Source organism: Tamandua tetradactyla, unplaced genomic scaffold (genome assembly GCF_023851605.1).
Source record: "Tamandua tetradactyla isolate mTamTet1 unplaced genomic scaffold, mTamTet1.pri scaffold_178_ctg1, whole genome shotgun sequence".
NCBI lineage: Eukaryota > Metazoa > Chordata > Mammalia > Pilosa > Myrmecophagidae > Tamandua > Tamandua tetradactyla.
In genome coordinates this window covers 77,734-83,733 of record NW_027518291.1, presented here as the reverse complement: position 1 = coordinate 83,733, position 6,000 = coordinate 77,734, and the positions used below count along the sequence as shown (strand labels likewise).

General features: G+C 51.5%; 1 pseudogene; it reads right to left on the bottom strand.

Annotated features, from left to right (window-relative positions):
• Positions 1-1,522: 1,522 nt before the first annotated feature.
• LOC143673187 (transmembrane channel-like protein 3) overlaps positions 1,523-6,000 on the bottom strand; it is a 38,716-nt pseudogene continuing 34,238 nt past the window's right edge.

Sequence of the window (6,000 nt, the reverse complement as noted above, 5' to 3'; positions counted from 1 at the left end):
TACACCATCCCTGGCCTGGTCCGCCACCCCGCGAGGCCTTCACGATCGGGCACGCGGCGCACCCCGCGCGGGGCCTCTGGAGCCGAGCCGTGGCGTCCCCGCCTGTCGCCCGCGTGCACGCCAGGGGCCTGGGGCGGGTCTGGCGTGGAGCATGGACAGCCAGGCCGGCAGGGCGCCCAGGGCACAGGCTGACGTGGGTTCTCGGGGTGCGTCTCCACCACATCGCCATCTCTTCCAGCCCAGAGCACTGGAGCAGCTCTCCCGTAAGTGGCGCCTTCACCGACGAAGTAGCATCTGGGACCCTGGGCTCTGCGGCCCAGCAGGGAGGGCTGGGGGAAGGGCTGACCGGCTGGACGTCTCCGAACAGAGGTCCCCAGCGAACGTCTTCCAGGGGCCTCTTCAGCGTCTGAGGTGGACAGCATCTGCCCTTGTGGAGGCAGCCGGGGCTGGCACGCTGTCCTGGCGGATACCTGGAAGACAGGGAAGCCCGGGAAGTCACGGCGGGGGATTCTCAGAGCCCCTGGCCTCCCCAGCACACCACTTAGCATGGCCGCTGAGCCTGCTCAGCAAGCCCTGGGCAACTGGGGTCAGCAGGGCTCTTTCCTTCTGGAAGTCTGGAAGCCCTTAGTCTGGGTTGCACACCACTGTCTCCACGAACCACCTGGATGGAGGGTCTGCTCGCGGGTGTGCCTTTCCCTCAGGAGTCCACGGCACAGGCCAGGTTTGTGTGTCACCCGGGAGAAGCCCTGCCAGCCAGCCGCCGGACCCGTGTCCCTCAGCTCCCAGCCAGTGGTCCTGTTGGAAAGCTCCTCCCTCAATGTCTTGAATCTGCGCAGGGTCTGCTTTGCCCCCCATGGCGTAGAGACAGCACCGCAGATAGCAAGGTGTCAGCTCCTGGTTAACCTGGTTGTTTTAAAATCTCTCTTGATTTTATCTAAACACTCAGCGTGTTATGGGAGCCCTGAGTCTGCTTCTCTAGATAAGTCCTGCCCAGGGCAGCCCCATCCCTCCCCACTCTTCCTCTGGATGCCCCCCACGGCCCCCCACAGGCTCTTCTGCCTTCTCATCGGAGCCGAGACAACTGCCCATAGCGCACAGCAGGATCCTGTCCAAGGGTGCCCAAGCCAGAGCCAAAATCTAAGAAGAGTTTTCAGGAGGTAAGCAATGAAAGATAAAAACAGATGCTTTGTTTCCCTGGAATAAGACTTCCCAGGTGGGCAGGAGGGTTCGCTCGCGGACTTTGTGGCCCAAGCCTGAAGGAGGGACATGCCTCCCGCCCCATGTTTACCATCACATCAGCCTTGGCCCCTGGGCTCCTGGCGGGCCAGAAACTGAAAAGCCCTGGCCTCCTGGGATTCTGCCAGGCTTTAGCCCTCACTTGCCGTTCCTGGCACCCCTGGCATCATGCTTACCATGGCCGGGTGGCTACAGGAGCACACGGGCCTCACCTGGTTGGGTCAGGCTCAGGCCAGGACGTGGCAATGCTGGGAAGCGCTGAGCTGGGGCTGTGGGCCATGGGGCGCTGGGGCATGGGTGACACAGCAGTCTCTGCCCTCCTGCTCCTGTGGCTGGGGGAGTCACGGCTAATCACGTGGCCATTGCTTTGGGGTGTTGCGGACAGAACCAGGCACTGCTGGCTGACAAGGCCCCTGTCCTTCGCGAGCCCCTTGCTGCCATCCTCCTGGGGCTGGACTCGAGCTGCAGGAGAAGGAAGGACATGTGAGATCCAGGTGGGGTCCAGGACTGTCCTCAGCACCTACAGCTGCGTCCACAGACTGCTGTGTGCATTTCTGAATATGCCTAAGCCATGGGCAGAGAACAACCTGCAATTTGAATCATTTCATCTCAGAGAGTGGGAGCTGGAAGGGGGCTGGGGGAATCAAATGAACCCCAAGTCTCTGAAGACACACCATCTGATTCCCCAGGAGATGAAACACTGGGGCTCTGGGCTCAGGCTCATTACTGATGCGTGGGATATGGTAAAATTCACATGGCAGCTGGGTTGCTTCTGTGAACAAGGTCATGCAGCATTCTGAAAAAAGATGTGCTTTTGAGCTGGGAGCGTGAATGCTGGATGATACCATTGTCACGCAGAGAAAGTCAACCTGGATTTTGGTTTTTGAAAGCCACCTCGCCAAAAGCAACTGAGCTCAATTGGCAAAGAAGATTTGCAGTGACTATGGGTTTCCAGCATGAGTCTCAGCCTCCTTCCAGGGTGACTGTCCTTTGCCAGTTTCTCTTTAAAAAACTGGGCTGGGACAGGGTTAGCCCTCAGGTTTGTTCCCTGGAGGACAGAGGCTCCTTCCAGTGAACTGGTGTGAAATCAGCTACATGTGCTGTGGGCCCCATTTTCCTCGTGTTTGGAAGGCAAATGTGGACTGTGCCAAGGCACCTTCTGACCCCCACCCCTGCAGCTGGTGCCCCCCACCAGGAAAGTTCCTGACTGCACCTGCTGCCTTCCCCCAGGCCCCACCAGGACTCTGCTCCTTATCTTCCCACCTAGGAGGTGGTTCTCCTATTTTCTGCTCAAGCAGCCTGAAAGGAAAAAGCATGTCTAAATGCAACTGGACACATGGGAAGAGGAGTGCTTAAAGGGTCCTAGGGTCTGGGTGTCTTACTGGGAAATTGTCCCCATGGCTGTGCCTGCCCAGGTGGAGAGCTGTACCCAGCAGGCACCTGGGTGGGCCTGGGAAGGATGAGGGGGCCATCCAGAGGTCATCCACAGGAGGGTCCAGACAAGACATTCTTAGGGGTCTTCTCCACATTTTTATGCTCCTTTTACTCCGCATTTTACAACTTTTTTCTGATTTCAGACCTATTTTCGGGTTATTCACAGGCCTTGGTATGGAGTCAAAATTGTAGATTTAAACCAGCATTTACGTCACTAGATTTTATTTTATTGTGTCTAACTAATTATGGAGACTACGGATTATCAGGGATTTATATTGGAGAGTGCATTAAACTGTCATATATTTATTTAATGTACCCCGATTGAGATATCAGAGCTCTTCATATCCTTTTTTTTTTTACATGCACAGGCACCGGGAATTGAACCCAGGTCCTTTGGCATGTCAGGTAAGCATTCTTGCCTGCTGAGCCACCGTGGCCCCCCTCTGCATATTTTTTGATACTTACCTTCAACCATTTGGGCAACTTTTTTCTTATCTTCAGATCTTGCCTAAAATACAAATGATAGTCATGTTTGTTTTGCATTTAGAAAGAAGCAATAACACATACTATGCTTATGGGAAAACATTCCTTGCTCCTTTCCTAACTGCACTAACTAAGGGACCAGGCACTCTGGGCTCAGTCCAGTTATCTGAGTGAAACAATGAGGACATCTGAGAGGTAAAGTTTAAACCCAGACAGTTTTAATTTGAAGGGCAGTTGTCCCATAGACCATGTTCAATACAGCCAATAATTATTTGCCCAAGATGCAAAAGAGAACATCTGGATCAACACGCTGGAGAATTATACTTCTACAAAATTGTCCTTTGCAAGTCCAAATGAAATTCCCAGTTCAGCCATCCATAAGGCTGGCTGGCATGTCTGCATGTGAGCTGAGACTAACAGGCATATAAGGCTGGCTGGTGTGTCTGTGGGTGAGCTGAGACTCAGGGGCATGACTCCTTCTGAGGGTGGGAGGAGCTGAGATTCAGGGGTGTGGCTCTTTCTGAGGTTGGAGACGCTTCATGCTGGTTCTTGGACTAAGCTGAGGTCAGAGGAACACTTAGGGTGCACAATTTTTAAGGAGGCACAGACTTTAAGGGCTGGGGCAGTGCAGCAAATCCCACTCTTCACTGGGAGCCTCCTTAAATTTTATACCCTGAGGGCTGCATTCCCCTCATCCTAGGATATGTAAAGGAGAGAAACTGTGGAAGGTTTTGGGGTATTTGCCTGCCTCTGGATTCTGAGAGATAAGGTTTGGAGCCCCAGACAGGAGACAGGGTGATGTCAACTGCAACCTAAAGATTATGAAAGGTGAGTGGGCTTTTGGGTACAACAAGTGCAGATGGGCTCTGATGTGCAGGCCTGGGCTCCAATGTGCAGGCCGGCACAAGGTAAGAAGGGCCCTCTCTCTTTTTCTCTTAGCCCACCACTACTACAGAAGAGCATGGGGTAGTGAGGGCTTGCTGTGGCCACTGGAGGAAGCAGCCGTGCTCAGGCAGCTGCAAAGCCTTCAGGAGACAAGGCCATCAGTGTGATCCATGTGCTGCTGTTTCTGGGCAAATATGGACCATTCCTCCGCATTATAAATGATCCTGGCAGACCCTGGTGGGAGGGATCTGTACCACAGGGGTGTGGCCAAGAAGCATAATAATGTGAGATTTCAGCCATGCAGTGACACACACAATCACAAAAATTGCAAAATACTTGCCGTTTTGGATCTGACTTTTGAGTTGATGGTTGCTGAGCCTTAGTTATCTTGCAATACTCTGAAGGTAATAGATCAACATGCTAGGACAGACAACACAGGGTAACATACTTCAGCTGAGTGGTCAGCCTTCCAGCCATGTTCCAGCTCTGTTGGTGTCAGGAACAACAGGTTCCCATGCCAGCTGTGGGCCACCCACTGACCCTCCCTAAAGACAAAGTGTGTCAGGGTCTTCACAGCTGGCAAGTGCTAGGAAGGGGCTGCTTTACTTCCCAATCCTTGCTTTTCACAGCAGCCTCCATTGCTGTGCAGCTGGAATTCCATACTGGTGAGTGCAGTAGGTAAAGGCAAAGAATGGGAGAGGCATTCCACAATGTATGGAGCTGTGAGCTGTTTTATTTTTCCTTTAAGCCAATCAAGCAAGGTACTCAGCTGAATTTTGAAATTCCTTCTCAAGATAATTCAAATTTATGGGTATAGGAGAATGATAATAGTGACATTCAGCTTTGCATTGGTGGCCACTATAACTGATAAATGCTCTAGATGACTCAATATATACTGAGTGGGGGTGGAGCAGCACCCCCATCCATCTGAGGAGGGCTGTATCTCCCAGACCTTGCAACTTGTTCCTCTACTGTGTGACTTGGAAACCCTGCTCAGCTCATCAGGTCCATATAAGTTACCTTTTGAATAATTAACTTTTAATAATTATTGCAAACCAGTGCTTTGTGGTCAGCCAAAAGGCAGAAGTCCCCTGGGGGTCTGTGTGTGGGACTCACAGAAGCAGCAGCACTGCAGGCAGGGCCACCAAAGGGCTGCTGATGTAGCCAGCTGCTGAGCCAAACCACTTGGGAAAGTCAGTCTCAATTGTTTCTGACACGACGTTATACATTTTCTCTTGTCCACTGTGAGAAAAAAGAACATCACATCAGATCTTATTGCTTTTGGCAGAAGGATGCACAAAACATTTTAAAAGTCTAGATCCCTGGAGTATAATCCTCAAAATCAGTTACAAAGCTAGGGTAGATATGTGCACGTAAATGATATGTAATATTTCTGAGATGATTTCATAGAAAAAGGTCATCTAATTAATGCATCAATTCAATAGGTGGGCTCAGTAGCCACAAGGACTGTGTGTTTGAACAGTGTTATGTGCTTGCTTGTGTGAATTTTTTATAATGGGCACAGAGAGAATTATCCTTGAGGGCAGCCTGCTACCAGTGAAAGAGCACCCATCTTGAGTTAAAAAACAAACAAATTTGAGATCTTTCTGTTTTTTAATTGTTCTGTGAGCCAGGCAGTCAGTGTCTCCACGCAGAGTGACTGTACTAAAATAATTTACCTGAACAGCCCACAATTTAAGGATGCCTTGTATTGGACAATGGCAAATATGGTTGGCAGCATGCATAGGAATAGCATAAATAGGAGCATGGCCAAGTAGAAGTTGTTGCACCTGCAGAGAAACCAAAGGTCACACGTTAAATTCATTCCCTGGACAGTTGCTGAGGATGCATGTTGTAGAGAGCCGCTTTCCGGGTTTGGCCTAGTGGACACGCTGCAGCCTGCTCTAGAGTTCCCCCCGCCCATCGAGTGAGCCAAGATGGCGCTCACATCCTGCTTCCGCA